Consider the following 19,847-nt stretch of genomic DNA (forward strand, 5'->3'; position numbering starts at 1 on the left):
TTTTGGGTGATATGAGAGCCTTTGGGGTGTGTAGGAGACTCAGTAGTAGCATTGTTGTGACCCTCAAGGAAATGCTACATATGCAAACCCTCATTAACATTTATGTGCTGTCTTTTTTTAGGGTGAGGCGGAGATTTAGGGACAAAATCGTGTCCCTCACTGTGTAGGATAGTTGAAACCCCAGTCTTCTTGGGAAGATTTACAACCCTAGCTCCAATTTATTATATTTCGTATTTAGTGTTTCTAAGGGAAAATAATTATCAGGTATATACGTACATCAAAAAGAGATAAAGCTTAAAAATATTATCTAAATAGCACTGGCAAACAGTTATAAACATTTCACTTGAAAATCTGGACGACGACAGCCTACCCACGTGCCCCTACCCAAACGTGGTGGGCAATATGGGAATGCTACAAATACAATAATAACTAAAAGGGCGCTCAATAGAGTGCATACCTCCGTAAAGGCCCACCAACAACCCTTTACCGTGGTATGCACTCCATTTCAGTGCTCCTTTGTCCGGATCCACTCCAGAATTTAAAAGGTTATTTCCTGGCCCATGCCCCATCCCTCAACAAACTTTCATGAATATCCATTCAGTAGTTGGTGGATGGATGCGCTCTACCGAGTGCCCCTTTAACCGGCGGCACTCCAAAATTTTATGGGTTCTTCCTGCCTCATGCTCCATCCCTCCACCATGTTTCATGAAAATCTGCTCATCAGTTTTTGCGTAAAAGACACACACACACACACACACACACACACACACACACACACACACAAAGGATACAGAGACAATTAGGCAAGTAAGCAGTCTGATAGATCAGAGCAGTGACACTGAGGAGAAGATAACACAGGTGAATTAAGCTGTGCAAAGCTACAAAAATGATGTGGAAACCACATATGCTGAAATGGTGAAAGTAAAGAAAGACTTAGAAACAAGGGTGGAAGAAAAAAGCATTAAAAAGGAAGTGAAAAGAATAATCCAAAACAATCCTAAATTAGTCAGAGATTCAGCAGATATCAACAAATCTATAGTAATCACTGGTATAGAGGAGGAAGAAGTAAGAAACAAGATCTCAAGAGACTAAAAGGAGATGGCAAATGTAATGTGCATATTGAAAGAAGTATCAGAGGAAATCTGTAGTAAAGACAGAGGAACACAAAAGGTTAGGGAAATACGAGAGAAGCAAGTCGAGGCCTATAAAGGTAACCTTCCAGACTGTAAACACCATGGAGCAGATACTAAAAAATGCAAAGAATCTTATGGAAAAATTGTTAAAAAATGTATGGATAAAAAGATGTCTAACACAAGAGGAACTGGAATTACCGATAGAGAAGAGGGAGGAAGCAAAAAGAAAAAATGAGGGAAGATCAGAGGAGGAGAAGAATACATTTATTTACAAAGTAACTGGATTGCAGGTACGAAAGTGATACATAAACAGGAGGGAATAAAAAGGAGGAAGGTAGTAGAACCAAGTCATGATAAGCATATAAACAAGATGATTAAGTTGATGTACTGAAATGTGGATGGAATGGTATCTAAATTATTAGAGATGAATGATTATATCAGAGAAAATGAACCACACATAATATGCCTAACAGAAACAAAATTAACACCAAGGATATCAAATGACATCCTAAACGTAGAGAAATATAATATATGAAGAAGAGATAGGCACTAAAAAAAAAAAAGGAGGAGAAATTATACTATTAACTAAGAAAAATCTAAAAGTCAAAGAAATAGAACTAGATAATTATACTCTCACAAGTAGAACTGATTGCAGTAGAGATCAGTACATCTGAAGGGAAAGTAATTGTAGCCAATTTGTACATGCCACCCAGATCAAACACATGGGAAAGAGACGAATATGAGGACCTGGCAGAGAGTACAATTCAGAATTTAAGAGCATTACTACAAAAAATGGAAGAGAAATCGGAAAGAATTATACTAACTGGAGATTTTAATACAAATATAAATTAGAATACTCTATATATAATAAGCCAAGAAAGCTATTGGGACCAAAAGCTCCTGGATCTCGTGCAAGAATTTTTTCTGACGCAACACGTAAGGGAAAGCACCAGAAAAAGAGGACTCGATGTACCCTCAATGCTAGATCTCATATTTACGAGGCAAGAAAACGATATTGACAATATAATATATCACCCTCCATTCGGCAAAATCGACCATGCAGTACTAAATTGCAACTTCAGGATTGCATATGACATAGTTAACAGCAATGAAAATTACAAAAAGAGCCTAAACTATAAAAAGGGAAAGTACCATGACCTAAAGAAGTACTTCTTAGAAAATGATTGGGAAAAGGAGACAAGATTTAAATGCTATATATAAAAAATTGTGTGAACTTTACGAAATAGGAGTCCACAGGTACATCCCACAACACAAAGAAGCAGAAAAGAAAATAAAGAAATGGTTCAATACAGAATGTAAAAAATCAAAAGAAAATAGAGATTTGTTGTGGAATAGATACAGAAGACATAATAGTGAAAGAGCATAATTATAACAATTATAAACAGGCAAGAAACGATTATACAAGAATAAGGAGGGAAGCCCAAAAACAGTTTGAGGAGGATATCATAAATAAAAGTAGTGATCAACCGAAGCTATTTTACAGCTACATCAGAAGCAAAACCAAAGTAAAAGATAAAATACAATTCATTACGCACGAGGAAATCAACTATACACAAGAGAAGGATATTTGTGAAGCACTAAACAAGAACTTACAATCAGTTTTTAAAGAAGGAAAAAATTTTGAGGGGGATTATGTGGAACATGGATGCCCACACATACTACCAGATATACAAATATCAGAAAAAGTAACAAAGGAGGAGCTAATTAAATTAGACAAAGGAAAAGCAAATGGTCCTGATGAAATTTCATGTTGGGTTCTATGTGAATGTGCAAAGGAGTTAAGTAAACCATTATTTTTAATTTTCAAGAAATCCTTGAGACAAGGTAAACTACCTGATATATGAAAGAAAGCAAACATTGTTCCCTTGTTCAAGAAGGGGAATAGACAAAATCCACTCAACTACCGACCAGTATCACTAACCAGTATTGTAAGCAAGGCATTAGAAAAGCTTATAAGAAAAGCTTGGGTAAATCATCTGGAACACAGTATGATAGCAGAGAGACAGTTGGGTTTCAGTAAGGAAAATCATGTGTTACTAATCTGTTGAGTTACTATGACAGAGTAACAGACACATTACTGGAAAGAGAAGGATGGGTGAACAGTATCTATTTAGATTTCAAGAAAGCATTTGACACAGTACCACACCAAAGACTTTTATGGAAACTGTACCATCGAGGAGGAATTCGAGGCAAACTGTATTGTTGGATGCATGATTTTTTCATAAAAAGAGAAATGAGAACGGTACTAAGGGGAAATTACTCATTATGGAAAGAAGTGACTAGTGGAGTACCACAGGGCTCAGTGTTGGCACGAATCATGTTTTTAGAGTATATAAATGATATAGACAGTAACACTGGAAATGAAAGCTATCTAAATATGTTTGCAGATGATGCAAAAATACAAAGGAGAATTACTAACAGACTTTTCTAAAGAGCTACAAGAAGAAATAAACTTCATGAATGGAGTAATACTTGGCAAATGGAATTCAATGTGGACAAGTGTCATGTAATCAAGTTTGTTAAAAGTGGAAAAAGACCTGATTGGGATTATAAGTTAGGAAATAAAACTCTACACACATCAGAGAGAAGGACCTAGGTGTGATTATCAATAACAGACTATCTCCGGCTGACCACATCAGTGAGAAGGTACAGAACATGTATACACTACTTGCAAATATGAGAATAGCGTTCACATACATAAATGAAGACATGCTAAGAAGGATAATAACATCATTCATCAGACCAACCCTGGAGTATGCTTCAGTAGTCTGGAGTCCTCATCTCAAAAATCACATAGACAAGACTGAAAAAGTTCAAAGGGCTGCTACAAGATGGGTACTAAGCTTAAGGGATCCAAGCTACGAAGAAAGACTAAATAAACTTAATCTACCAACACTACAGTAGAGAAGGAAAAGAGGTGACGTGATTATGCTTTATAAATGCATATCAGGGAAGGAGAAAGCAGACATAAAAGATTCCTTTATCTATGGGGAAGCATCAGCAAGAGGACACTGCAAAAAACTACATAAGAAGAGAGGTGATAAAGACGTAAGAAAATTTAGTTTTCCAAATAGAGCAATTGATTAGTGGAATGCACTGCCGAATGAAATAGTGTGTGCCAAACTAATTCACAAATTTAAGGATATATACGATAAATATGGTTTAAGACACGGGACAGTACGAGCTTCACTCATTCCTGCTAAGATACACTTAGGTAAGAACAATTAGGTAAGAACACACACACACACACACACACACACACACAGGAGTCAAGGAGAACAGATGTGCGTCGACAATGCTCCATACCGAGCCAGCACAGCCAGTGGCATTACCTAAATTAGTATCTTTATGTGAGTCAAGCGCTGTACCAGGTTAGACTAAATGATTTTTTATTATTAAAAGAAAAAAAAAATAAGAAGTTTAAACAAGTCTTGTTCAAACAGAAAAGAGAACCGAGTGGCGAAAGAATGCGCTCAGTCAGATGAGGTTTGTTTAGACTACAAATGCCTGGGGGAATGTAAGTACATGTACTCTGTGCTTTCAGTATTGCAAAATGGACACATACTTTAGTAAAGCAAATTTGGAACAGAAAAGGGATAAAGGTAGAAAGCAGGATGATGATTTCTACCAAGAACTGGTTGAAGTGGAGACTCACAATAGACTGATTGAACGTGTACACAAACTGGAAATGGCTTTCAAAAATGAAATTGATGAAATAAAGAAACAGATGCTCTTGCAAAAGGAAGAAATAGAAAAACTAGGAAGGGAGGCCAACAAGAAAGACACAACCATCAGTGAACTAACAGTGGAACTGAGTACACTTAGGAAGAAAATGAGTGAAATGGCAAGTACAGTAGTCAATCACGAGAGTATTATGGAAGAGTTCAAAAATGATAGAGAGACAATTAGGCAAGTAAGCAGTCTGATAGACCAGAGCAGTGATATGGAGGAGAAGATAACACAGATGAATGAAGCTGTGCAAAGCTACAAAAATGATGTGGAAACTACGTATGTTGAAATGGTGAAAGTAAAGAAAGACTTAGAAACAAGGGTGGAGGAAAAGGGCATTAAAAAGGAAGTGAAAAGAATAATCCAAAACAATCCAAAGTTAGTCAGAGATTCAGTAGATATCAACAAATCTATAGTAGTCACTGGTATAGAAGAGGAAGAAGTAAAAAACAAGATCACAAGAGGCAAAAAGCAGATGACAAATGTAACGAGCTTACTGAAAGAAGTATCAGAGGAAATCTGTAGTAAAGACATAGAGGAACACAAAAGGTTAGGGAAATACGAGAAAAACAAGACAAGACCTCTAAAGGTGACTTTCCAGAGTGTAAACACTGTGGAGGAGATACTAAAAAATGCAAAGAATCTTATGGAAAAAGAGGAGTTCAAAAATGTATGGATAAAAAGATGCCTAACACAAGAGGAACTGGAATTACTGATAGAGAAGAGGGAGGAGGCAAAAACAAAAAATGAGGGAAGATCAGGAGAGGAGAAGAATACATTTTTTTTTACAAAGTAATAGGATTGCAGGTACGAAAGTGGTACACAAACAGGAGGGAATAAAAGGGAGGAAGGTAGTAGTACCATGTCATGACTAGTATATAAACAAGATGATAAAGTTGATGTACTCAAATGTGGATGGAATGGTATCTAAACTACTAGAGATGAATGATTATGTCAGAGAAAATGAACCACAAATAATATGCCTAACTGAAACAAAATTAACACCAAGGATATCCAATGACATACTAAACTTAGAGCAATACAATATATGGAGAAGAGACAGAAATTAAAAAAAAAGGAGGAGGAATTATAATATTAACTAAGAAAAATCTAAAAGTCAATGAAATAAAACTAGATATACCATCACAAGTAGAACTGATTGCAGTAGAGAGCAACACATCTGAAGGGAAAGTAATTGTAGCCAATTTGTACATGCCACCCAGATCAAACACATGGGAAAGAGACGAATATGAGGACCTGGCAGAGAGTACAATTCAGAGTTTAAGATCATTACTGCATAAAATGGAAGAGAAATCGGAAAGAATTATACTAACTTGAGATTTTGATACAAATATAAATTGGAATATTCTAGATATAATTAGCGAAGAAAGCCGTTGGGACCAAAAGCTCCTGGATCTCGTGCAAGGGTTTTTTCTAACGCAACATGTGAGGGAAACCACCAGAAAAAGAGGACTCGGTGTACCTCCAGTGCTAGATCTAATATTTACTAGGCATGAAAATGATATTGGCAGTTTAATATATCACCCTCCACTCGGCAAAAGCGATCATGCAATACTAAATTACAACTTCAGGATAGCATATGACATGGTTAACAGCAATGAAAGTTACAAAAAGAGCCTAAACTATAAAAAAGGAAATTATCAAGTCCTAAAGAAGTATTTCTTAGAAGTTGATTGGGAAAATGAGCTTAGAGGACAAGATTAAAATGCTGTATATAAAAAATTCTGTTAATTTTATGAAAGACGAGTCGAGAAGTACATCCCACAGCACAGAGAAGCAGATAAGAAAATACAGAAATGGTTCAATACAGAATGTAAAAAATCAAAGGAAAGAAGAGATTTGTTGTGGAATAGATACAGGAGACACAACAGTGAAAGGGCATATAATAATAATCAAACAGGCAAGAAACGATTATACATGAATAAGGAGAGAAGCCCAAAAACAGTTTGAGGAGGATATAATTAATAAAAGTAGTGATCAACCAAAGCTATTTTACAGCTACATCAGAAGCAAAACCAAAGTAAAAGATATAATACAATCCATTACGGACGAGGGAATCACCTATACACAAGAGAAAGATATTTGTGAAACGCTAAATAAGAATTTCCAATTAGGTTTTACAGAAGAAAAAAAATTTGGGAGGGACTATGTGGAACATGCATGTCCACACATACTACCAGATATACAAATATCAGAAAAAGTAACAAAGGAGGAGTTAAGTAAATTAGACAGAGGAAAAGCAAGTGGTCCTGATGAAATTTCATGTTGGGTACTACGAGAATGTGCTAAGGAGTTAAGTAAACCATTATATTTAATTTTCAAGAAATCCTTGAGTCAAGGTAAACTACCTGATATTTGGAAGAAAGCAAATATTGTCTCCTTATTCAAGAAAGGAAATAGACAAAATCCACTCAACTACAGACCAGTATCACTAACCAGTGTTGTAAGCAAGGTATTAGAAAAGCTTATAAGAAAAGCTTGGGTAAATAATCTAGAAGAACACAGTATGATAACAGAAAGACAGTTTGGTTTCAGAAAAGGAAAATCATGTGTTACTAATCTGTTGAGCTACTATGACAGAGTAAGAAACACAATATAGGAAAGAGAAGGATGGGTGGACAGTATCTATTTAGATTTCAAGAAAGCATTTGACACAGTACCACACCAAAGACTTTTATGGAAACTGTACCATCAAGGAGGAATTCGAGACAAACTGTTTTGTTGGATGCAAGATTTTCTCATAAAAAGAGAAATGAGAACAGTACTAAGGGGAAACTACTCATCATGGAAAGAAGTGACTTGTAGAGTACCACAGGGTTCAGTGCTGGCACCAATCATGTTTTTAGTGTATATATATATATATTTTTTTAAATAATGATCATGGCGGCGCAACTGCCTGGGTCATATGCCGCCGTATAACAAAGAAGTAAAAAACAAAAATAAAAAAACGGGATAAGGCACACAATCAAAAAGGAGAAATTCTAAATATCCTTAAGAAGTCCTGCCTCCTTCACAAAGGAGAGGGTTGCCCCTCCCAAGACACAGGCATCCTCCCCAAGCACGGAGGAAAGATGATACACACCACCATCCGATTGGTGGTCAGAGAGGAACCGACGCCGCAAATCCTCAAGACTAGGACACTCCACCAACAGGTGCCGAACAGTCAAGGGAACCAGACAGTCATCACAGAATGGAGGAGGAGCCCTCTCCATTAAAAAACCGTGAGAGAAACGGGTGTGGCCAATGCGGAGGCGGCACAAAGCAGTCTCCCATTGACGAGGGAAGCCCTGGTAACTGAATGAGCCCACCTTCTGGCAAATCGAGCGCAACTTATTGGCACCCACAGCATCCCAATGCTCCTGCCAACAGCACCAAACCCTGAAGGCAATAAAGGAGCGCATATCTGCAGCAGGCAGACGATACAGAGGGGACTGTGCAAGAGGGGGACGAGCCGCTGCCGCCTTGGCCAGCTGATCAGCTCGTTCATTCCCTGCCACTCCTACATGAGCTGGAACCCAACAGAAATCTACACGACGTCCACGACGCCCTAAAAGGAAAAGCCACTCTAAAATGGATAAAACCAAAGGATGAGAGGGATTAAAAGACTCCATTGCAGAACGAGCACTTCGTGAGTCACTAAAAACAGTAAAAGCAGTGTGGGGGAGAGTGAAGAGAATCTGAAGGGCAAATAAAATAGCAGTCAGCTCAGCCGTAAAAACAGAAGCAGTCACAGGGAGGCTCCCACCTCGACAGAAGGTGGGAAACACCACACCAAAGCCCACACCCACATCAGACTTAGATCCATCAGTATAAACTGGTATGGAGTCCCCATGAGAAGAGGCATGCTCTAAAAACAGAGAAAATAAAACCTGAGAAGGAAGGGAGGCCTTACTGGATGAGAAGAAACGACAAAATGTCACCCTGGGGAGAAGCCAGTAGCCCACCCTCGGGACACGATGGGGAGTGATCGGCACAGAAGGAACAGAGAAGCTAGACATAATTGACTGCACCCTGAAACCAAAGGGCTTTGGAAAGGATGGCCGAGTAGCAAAAATAGGTGACCGAGAATCTTGAGAGACCTTGACAAAGGGCACAGAGTCTGGGAGACGAGATAAGCGATACCAACATCTCATCAAAAGGGAAGAGCGGAGCAAGTCTAAAGGAAGGACACCAGCATCAGCCAACAAACTCGAAATCGGGGAAGATCGGAATGCCCCAGTGGCGAGACGAACACCAGCATGATGTATGGAATCTAAAATACGAAGCCGGGCTTCTGAGGCAGAGGAATAAACTTCACATCCATAATGAAGTTTGGATAAAATCAGAGACTGATGCAAGAGGAGGAGGGTCTTGCGATCAGCTCCCCAGTATGTGTGCGCTAAAACTTTCAAGAGACCCAATGCTCTGAGACACTCAGCTTTTATGTACCTCAAGTGAGGGACCCAAGTCAACCGGCTGTCAAAAATCAGCCCTAAAAACCGGGTTTCCTTTAAACACGAAATACGACGCCCATCTAAAAAAAGGTTTGGGTCAGGGTGGACTCCACGAACGCGACAAAAATGCATGGCAACGGTCTTCTCGAAGGAAAATCGAAAACCTCGTTCATCAGCCGATCTAGAGACACGGTTGAGAGCCATCTGCATCCTCCTTTCTGCCATTGACATCCGTGAGGCAGTGACAGAGATTGATAAATCGTCAACATAGAGAGAGCCACGAACACCATCAGGGAGCACAGAAATAACGCTGTTAATTGCCACTGCGAAAAGGGTAACACTTAGTATGCTCCCTTGTGGCACACCATCCTCAAGGGGATGTGCAGTAGACAGCTCACTCCCGACTCGGACCCGAATAAAACGATTAGATAAAAACTCCCAGATAAAAGTGGGGAGTTGCCCACGGAGACCAAACTCATAAAGAGATTGCAATATACCATGACGCCAGGAAGTGTCGTACGCCTTCTCCAAATCAAAGAACACTGTGATATGATGCTGGTTAGTTGCAAAAGCCTGGCAGATGGAAGATTCTAAAGAAAGGAGAGCATCTGTGGTCGTCCGCATCTTCCGAAACCCACACTGGACTGGAGACAAGTAACCACCCTTCTCTAAGTACCACACGAGCCGACTATTCACCATCTTTTCGAGGACCTTACAAAGGCAAGACGTCAGCGAGATAGGGCGATAATTAGTGGCCTGCAAGTGATCCTTACCCGGCTTAGGGATGGGGAGAACCACAGCAACACCCCATGAGGTCGGAAACCCACCATTGCACCAAATTCTGTTATACAGTGACAACAAAAAATGAAGGGCTGCATCAGGCAAGTGGTGTAAGAAGACATATGGGACATCATCCAAGCCTGGAGACGAGTCGCGACACTGCGACAATGCCATCTGAATTCAGAAGCAGAAAAAGCAACATTATATGACTCCTCCGCAGTAGATGGAAAACTAATGCCCAAAGATTCCAGGTGCCGTCGGCGGCGTGTCGACGGGGATGAGGTGTCCTTCCTAGAGACATTAGCAAAATGAGCTGCAAATATCTCGGCAACAGACGAAGAATGAGCCACCACCACACCTGCATGAGATAAAACAGGAGGAGAGGGAATGGGAAATTTCCCTGAAATCTTCCTCACCCGTTTCCACACTTTTGTGAGAGGAGTCTGTGAAGAAATTGAAGAAACAAATGATGCCCAAGACTTCCTCCTAGCCTCCTTCATAACTCGCCGGGCATGAGCTCGGGCCCTCCTATATGCCGCTAAGTAACCAGGGTCACCTCGGTGACGACGAAGTCGGGAGAAAGCAGCACGTTTAGCCCGAACAGCAGAAGCACACTCATCAGTCCACCAGGGAACTGGACGGCAAGGAAAGTGACCAGCTGTTCTCGGAATACTCTGCAGTGCCGCCGAGTGTAGTAAGTCTGTGAAATACTCAACAGCAGCGTCAGTGCTGACAAAATCCTCCACACATCGGTTCGGGGAACACAGCTCCTCAAAAACCGGCCAGACCGCCCTATCCAAGCGCCAGCGGGGAAGACGACGCCGAGGCACACTCTTTGTCGATCTTAATAAAATAGGGACGTGGTCACTGCCATGTAAGTCTGGTAACACAGCCCATGTAAAATTCAGGGCTATCCCTGCAGAGCACAGAGACAAATCAATAGAAGTAAAAATACCCGTTTGACTATGGAAGTAAGTAACTTCACCAGAATTTAAAATGTACAGGTCCTCATCCTCCACAATGGAGGCTAACATAGTACCTCTAGCATCAGCTGTGGAGCCACCCCACAGGGGATGATGACTGTTCATGTCAGCCAGCAAGAAACAGGGTGAGGGAAGTGCCCGAATAAGATTTTCAAGATCAACCCTCTCAATAGTGGCACTAGGAGGAAGGTACAAAGAGCACACGGTATAACGACGGGGAAGGAAAATCTGGAGAGCAACAGCCTGCAGTGGAGTGTTAAGATTCACAGCAGTGAAAGGTATGTCACTGCGTACTAGAATAGCCACACCCCCACCATGACCCTGTCCAGGAAGAGGATCTGAATAAAAAACCTGGTAACCAGGTGGACTGGGAGGCGCAGCATCTCCAACCATTGTCTCTTGTAGGCAAACACACACAGGTGAATACTCAGCCAGAAGCCAACGGAGTTCCTCCCAGTTGGCTCGTAAACCACGGCAGTTCCATTGAATAATATTAACCATTAAAACTATTGAAAAAAAAGGGGCAGGGGAGAGGGACAAACAGAAAACCATAAAAAAATACTAAAAATATTAAAATGGAGGAACTATATACACAAAAGAAAGGGTCACTTAGTGGAAACCACTGAGCGACCCTGGGAGACAATCTTCTTGGGAATGCTGATACGCCCACTAAGGGGCTTGCCACGGGCAGCAGCATGGCTAGAACGAGGGCCTGGGGTCTGCGAAGTGTTGGGAGACTTCACAGACACCCGTTGCTGCCCAGCAGGAGAGGAAGAGCTACTCCGAACCCTGCCCGGGGCCCCCAGTGAACCAAGAGGTCGAGCAGGAGGGATTGGGGTCCTGGCCTCCAAACGTGGAGGGGGCAGGACAGGATCCTCAGAGGTAACCGGAGGAGGAACATCCGATTCCCCGGAGGAAGAGGTGCCAGACTGACCTGACACCCCAGAAGCCCCCGAAGACCCAGAAGCAGGGTCCGAGGGCTGTTGCACAGATGGACTAACTACAGAGGATGTGGACTCCACGACCGACACCTTGCTTGGAGGATCTTCAAGACTCAAAGACTGTGAGGAACCACGATGACGTTTAGCAAATGAAGAATGTGCACCATGACTACTAGGGGATACCATAGATGTAGAGGTCGAGTCTTGAACTGCAGCGGCAACCGTTGCAAGTGCGGGAGATTGTTGCACTGGCATGGGATCGACAGATGAAGGCATAGGAGCTGAAACAACAGGAGGAACTCGAGTCTGCTGCTGGACAGGACGATGAGGACGGCTATGACCGGACAAAACTGATGCATAAGACACTCCGTTACGGAAAACAGATGACATGGCTCTACTCCTGGCCTCAGGAAAGCTTATTTTATCCCGATTACGGATGAGGAGGATCTCTTTCTCCAAGCAAAACCGGGCACAGTCTTTAGATGAAGCAGGATGTGCCTCGCCACAGTGCAAACAACAAACAGGTCCAGGACAGTCCTGTCCTGCATGAGTGGATGCTCCACAACTGACACACACCACTGGGAGGCCCTGTTGCAAACGACGACAGGCTCGCCCAACATGCCCGTACATCTGACAGTGGTAGCAGCGTCGTGGGTTTGGGACAAAGGGTTTGACCCTAAGGGACAACCAAAGCACCTTGATGGATGAAGGCAGAACAGTACAGTCGAACGTCAGCAACAGGGATGGAGTTGGGGTAAGAACACCATCAACCTTCTTCTGAAACCTTTCCACTTTAACCACCCTGTGGACCTAGAGTTCTTCAAGCAGCTTCTCTTCACTGTATCGGAGTAAGTCTTTTGAGTAAACAACACCTCGACTATGATTAAAAAAGGCATGGGGAACACAAGTGAACAGTGCATCCGAGTCCTTACACTGGGCAGCCAGCCGGGAACCCTCCTCAGGGGATGTAACCTCCACTAGGAGGCTACCATCCCCCTGAGGTGAGATCTTCGGCTCCCTCCCACAGATTGACACAATGCGCCGATGAATAGTAAATATGTCCAGATTACCAATAGGTTGACCATCCAAAGTACGAACGGTGTAGTACCTTGCGAAATCAACCCTCTCAAAGACACCTGGCAGGACCTCACGGGCAAGTCCACAAGATGTTGTTGTCTGTTGCCGGCTCTTCTTCTTTGTAGTGGCCACTGACCGCAAACCACTGGAACCAGGCAGGTATGGTTCCAAGGTGGCAATGTGGGCCTCACCAGCCAGAGGCACATGAGGCGCACAGGAGGGAGATTCTGAAGGATGGTCAGGGACGGAACCAGGGTCGTCAGCTGTAACAATGGTGAAGGAAGCCATATATAATAATAACCACCTTCATTCCCCCACCCCTCCACCCACCATGGAGCCCAACAAGGGGAGGCCATATGCCAGGGAAAGCACCACTGGCGACCCCAGAGGTAGTGGGGAAGTATACGCAGGTAACCACCAAGGGACCCTGACAAGGGTGACTCCAGGACGATAGGAGCCACCAGGTCCCCCAGTGCCCACTTGACCCTAAAGCCACTAGGTTACTAGCCTAGATGGCTAGCCAGTGACCAGCCGATTGACCTGGTCGGGCCCAACCAGGCCACCCGTCTAGCCAGAATAAGGGACCAAAGAGGTGTATTGCTAGCTGCAGGGCGCACCATGCAGCATCGCTCAACTTCCAGGACTCCCGTCTCCCAGCATTACGGGACGCCACGCACGGCAAACACGTGGGGAGGCAACAGTCCCGCCCTAGATGGCAAATGGGCAGGGACTGACATCACCAGTAGGCCTCCTCTACCAGTGATGTAGGGAGTGCTTGGTCCACAAGGCCGACAAATGCCAAACCCTACAAAGGTAGGCTTGCCTCCCAAGTAGGTGGCACTGCCAACCATGCTTCAAGCCCCACCACCACGTCAAGGTGACCCCCTACAGTGGGGTTTTAGTGTATATAAATGATTTAAACAGTAACACTGGAAATGAAAGCTATCTGAATATGTTTGCAGATGATGCAAAAATACAAAGGAGAATTACTAACACAGACTCTTGTAAAGAGCTACAAGAAGAAATAAATAAACTTCATGAATGGAGTAATACATGGCAAATGGAATTCAATGTGGACAAGTGTCATGTAATCAAGTTTGGTAAAAGTGGAAAAAGACCTGATTGGGATTATATGTTAAGAAATAAAACCCTATACACATCAGAAAGAGAGAAGGACCTAGGTGTGATTATCAATAACAGACTATCTCCAGCTGACCCCATCAGCGAGAAGGTTCGGAACATGTATACACTGCTTGCAAATATGAGACTAGCATTCACATACATAAATGAAGACATACTAAGAAGGATAATAACATCATTCATTAGACCAACTCTGGAATATGCATCAGTAGTCTGGAGTCCTCATCTTAAAAAACACATAGACAAGATTGAAAAAGTTCAAAGGGCCGCTACAAGATGCATACCAAGCTTAAAGGACCTAAGCTACGAAGAAAGACTAAATAAACTGAATCTACCAACATTACAGGAGAGAAGAAAAAGAGGTGACATGATAATCCTATATAAGTGCATATCAGGGAAGGAGAAAATAGACATAAATGATTACTTAACATATGGGGATGCATCAACAAGAGGACACTGCAAAAAACTGCATAAGAAGAGAGATGAAAAAGACGTAAGGAAATTCAGTTTCCAAAACAGAGCAATTGATCAATGGAATGCACTACCGAATGAAATAGTGTGTGCCAAAACAATTCACCAATTTAAGGATATGTACGATAAATATGGTTTAAGACACGGGACATTACGAGCTTGACTCATTCCTGTAAAGATACAATTAGGTAAGAACAATTAGGTAAGGTAAGAACAAGGCACGGAGAGGACCAGATGCACGCCGACATCGCTCCAAACACGGCCAATTCGGCCAGAGGCATTGCCTAAATTAGTATCTTTAAATGAGTCAAGCTCTGTACCAGGTTAGACCAAATGGTGTTCTAATATATATAAAAAAAAAAGAAGTTTTAAAGCAAGACTTGTTCAAACAGAAAAGAAAACAAATTAGAGTAAGAATGCACACAGTCAGCTGATCGTCGTTTAGTCTGCAATCTGCCCCAGGGAATGTAAGTACCATATGTGCTTTTAGTACTGCAACATGACCACATACTTTAGTAAAGCAAATTTGGAAAAGAAATGGGATAAAAGTAGAAAGCAGGACGATGATTTCTACCAAGAACTGGTTGAAATGGAGACCCACAACAAACTAGTTGAGCGAGTACACAGGCTTGAGACTGCTTTTCAAAATGAGATTGATGAAATAAAAAAACAGATGCACTTGCAAAAGGAAGAAACAGAAAAATTAGGAAAGGAAGTCAACAAGAAAGACATAACCATAGGTGACCTAACAGTTGAAGTGGGTACACTTAGGAGGAAAATTAGTGAAATGGCAAGTACAGTAGTCACCACGAGAGTATTATGGAAGAGTTCAAAAATGATACAGAGACAATTTGGCAAGTAAGAAGTCTGATAGATCAGAGCAGTGATATTGAGGAGAAGATAACACAGGTGAGTGAAGCTGTGCAAAGCTACAAAAATGATGTGGAAACCACATATGCTGAAATAATGAAAGTAAAGAAAGACTTAGAAACAAGGGTGGAAGAAAAAAGGATTAAAAAGGAAGTGAAAAGAATAATCCAAAACAATCCTAAGTTAGTCAGAGATTCAGTAGATATTAACAAATCTATAGTAATCACTGGTATAGAAGAGGAAGAAGTAAAAAAAACAAGATCTCAAGAGACAAAAGGAGATGGCAAATGTAATGGGCATATTGAAAGAAGTATTAGAGAAAATCTTTAGTAAAGACACAGAGGAACACAAAAGGTTAGGGAAATACTAGAGATGTAAGTCAAGACCCCTAAAGGTAACCTTCCAGAACGTAAACACCGTGGGGGAGATACTAAAAAATGCTAAGAATCTTATGAAAAAAAGAGTTCAAAAATGTATGGCTACAAAGATGCCTAACACAAGAGGAACTGGAATTACTGAAAAAGAAGATGCAGGAAGCAAAAACAAAAAATAAGGGAAGATCAGAGGAGGAGAAGAATACATCTTTTCTACAAAGTAATTGGATTGCAGGTACGAAAGTGGTACGTAAACAGGAGGGAATAAAAAGGAGGAAGGTAGTAGAACCAAATCATGAAAAGTATATAAACAAGATGATTAAGTTGAAATACTCAAATGTGGATGGAATGGTATCTAAATTATTAGAGATGAATGATTATGTCAGAGAAAATGAACCACATATAATAAGCCTAACTGAAACAAAATTAACACCAAGGATATCGAATCACATCCTAAACTTGGAGGAATATAATATTTGGAGAAGAGATAGGAAGTTAAAAAAAGGAGGAGGAATTATAATATTAAATAAGAAAAATCTAAAAGTCAAAGAAATAGAATTAGATATACCCTCACAAGTAGAACTGATTGCAGTAGAGATAAATACATCTGAAGGGAAAGAAATTGTAGCCAATTTGTACATACCACCCAGATAAAACACATGGGAAAGAGACGAATATGAGGACCTGGTGGAGAGTACAATTCAGAGTTTAAGAGCATTACTACATAAAATGGAAGAAAAATCGAAAAAAATTATACTAACTCGAGAGTTTAATACAAACATAAACTGGAATACTCTAGATATAATAAGCCAAGAAAGCTGTTGGGACCAAAAGCTCCTGGATCTTGTGCAAGAATTTTTTCTGACGCAACATGTAAGGGAAAGCACCAGAAAAAAAGGACTCGATATACCCTCAATGCTAGAGATCATATTTACTAGGCAAGAAAACAATATTGACAATTTAATATATCACCCTCCATTCGGCAAAAGCGACCATGCAGTACTAAATTGCAATTTCAGGATTGCATATGACAGACAACAGCAATGAAAGTTACAAAAAGAGCCTAAACTATAAAAAGGGAAAGTATCATGACCCAAAGAAGTACTTCTTAGAAATTGCTTAGGAAAAGGAGCTTAGAGGACAAGATTTAAATACTATATATGAAAAATTCTGTGAACTTTATGGAATAGGAGTCCAGAAGTACATTCCACAGCACAAGGAAGCAGAAAAGAAAAAGAAATGGTTCAATACAGAATGTAAAAAATCAAAAGAAAAAAGAGATTTGTTGTGGAATAGATACAGAAGACACAATAGTGAAAGGGCATATAATAATTACAAACAGGCAAGAAACGATTATACAAGAATAAGGAGGGAAGCACAAAAACAGTTTGAGGAGGATATCATAAATAAAAGTAGTGATCAACCGAAGCTATTTTACAGCTACTTCAGAAGCAAAACCAAAGTAATAGATAAAATACAATCCATTACGAACGAGGGAATCAACTATACACAAGAGAATGATATTTGTGAAGCACTAAACAAGAACTTCCAATCAGTTTTTATAGAAGAAAAAAATTTTGAGAGGGATTATGTGGAACATGGATGCCCACACATACTACCAGATATACAAATATCAGAAAAAGTAACAAAGGAGGAGCTAAGTAAATTAGACAAAGGAAAAGCAAATGGTCCTGATGAAATTTCATGTTGGGTGCTACGTGAATGTGCAAAGGAGTTAAGTAAACCATTATTTTTAATTTTCAAGAAATCCTTGAGACAAGGTAAACTACCTGATATTTGGAAGAAAGCAAACATTGTTCCCTTGTTCAAGAAAGGGAATAGACAAAATCCACTCAACTACCGACCAGTATCACTAACCAGTGTTGTAAGCAAGGTATTAGAAAAGCTTATAAGAAAAGCTTGTGTAAATCATCTGGAACACAGTATGATAAAGACAGTTGGGTTTCAGAAAAGGAAAATCATGTGTTACTAATCTGTTGAGTTACTATGACAGAGTAACAGACACATTACAGGAAAGAGAAGGATGGGTGGACAGTATCTATTTAGATATCAAGAAAGCATTTGACACAGTACCACACCAAAGACTTTTATGGAAACTGTACCATCAAGGAGGAATTCGAGGCAAACTGTATTGTTGGATGCAAGATTTTCTCATAAAAAGAAATGAGAATGGTACTAAGGGAAAATTACTCATCATGGAAAGAAGTGACTAGTGGAGTACCACAGGGCTCAGTGTTGGCACCAATCATGTTTTTATTGTATATAAATGATAAAGCCAGTAACACTGAAAATGAAAGCTATCTAAATATGTTTGCAGATGATGCAAAAATACAAAGGAGAATTACTAACACAGACTTTTGTAAAGAGCTACAAGAAGAAATAAATAAACTTCATGAATGGAGTAATACATGGCAAATGGAATTCAATGTGGACAAGTGTCATGTAATCAAGTTTGTTAAAAGTGGAAAAAGACCTGATTGGGATTATAAGTTAGGAAATAAAACCCTACACACATCAGAGAGAAGGGCCTAGGTGTGATTATCAATAACGGACTATCTCCAGCTGACCACATCAGTGAGAAGGTACAGAACATGTATACACTACTTGCAAATATGAGAATAGCGTTCACATAAATAAATGAAGACATGCTAAGAAAGATAATAACATCATTCATCAGACCCACCCTGGAGTACGCATCAGTAGTCTGGAGTCCTCATCTCAAAAAACACATAGACAAGGCTGAAAAAGTTCAAAGGGCTGCTACAAGATGGGTACTAAGCTTAACCCGCCCCGTCCCGTCGACGTATGGGTACATTGCAACGTTTTGCATTTTCCAGTCCCAGCGACGTACCGGTACGTTGTGCAATTGCAAAGTGCATAATTTCCACAATTTTCAAATTTTGCGCTTGATTTTCGGTACGTATCCTCGCTTGACCTTCCCCTACCTGCCACCAGGCAGAAACCCTCAGCGGCCCCGCGCGACCCACGCTAACCCGCGGCTCGTCTACTCACCTGTTAGCAACGGTCCTGCTCAGACATGGCTATGAGAGGTCTCTCAGAGGTTGAAATTCAAGCCGCCCTGGATGCCTTTACAGGCGACAGTGATTCCCCGGTGGACGACGAGGTTGTTGACAAAGATTATGTGTAGCCAGAGGAGGAGGAAACCACCAGCAGTGATGAAGAAGTCCTGTCCCCAAGGAAGCGGCAGTACATGACTTACCGTGCTGCTAGAGAGGGGCAGCCGGCCAAGAAACCACATGCAACATCCTATGCCCAGCCCTAATGTGATGTGGAACCCGAATTTGATGACGAGGACGAGGACGAGGACGGAGTCGTGGGACGTGCTGCCACGTGGTATGGACATGAGGTGATTACTCATCGTGGCCCCGGGCGCACACCATATCGGACGAGTAGGTATGGGCCTAGTAATTTGTTTGGGGAGGTAGGAAGTGCCGTGGAGGGAGTGGGGAGTGAAAGGGAAAGTGCAGGGAGGAGTATGGAAAGTGAGAGTGGTGTGAGTCATTGCTCTCCCTAGGTAGTGTGATGCAGCAGGGTGTATCACGTGGGCGAGTGCGGGTGCATTCTGTATCACGTGGGGTTGTGATGGAGGAGGAAGGTGGGGAGGAACCACTCCCAAGCACGTCTTATGCTCCCCAATATCCCCAAACACGTGGGCGAGTTAGCGTGCGTGAAAAATCATGTGGTGTTGTCATGGAGGGGGAAGGTGGGGAGGAACCACTCCCCAGCACGTCTTATGCTCCCCAATATTCCCCACCTTTATCCCCACAGACCCCATATGTTCCTCAAGGCCTTAAGGGTAAGGTAAAGGGAAAGGGTAAAGGCAGAGGGAAGA

This window comes from Coenobita brevimanus, chromosome 30 (genome assembly GCF_032717465.1).
Source record: "Coenobita brevimanus isolate Jiangsu-jjx chromosome 30, ASM3271746v2, whole genome shotgun sequence".
In the NCBI taxonomy this organism is placed as follows: Eukaryota; Metazoa; Arthropoda; class Malacostraca; order Decapoda; family Coenobitidae; genus Coenobita; species Coenobita brevimanus.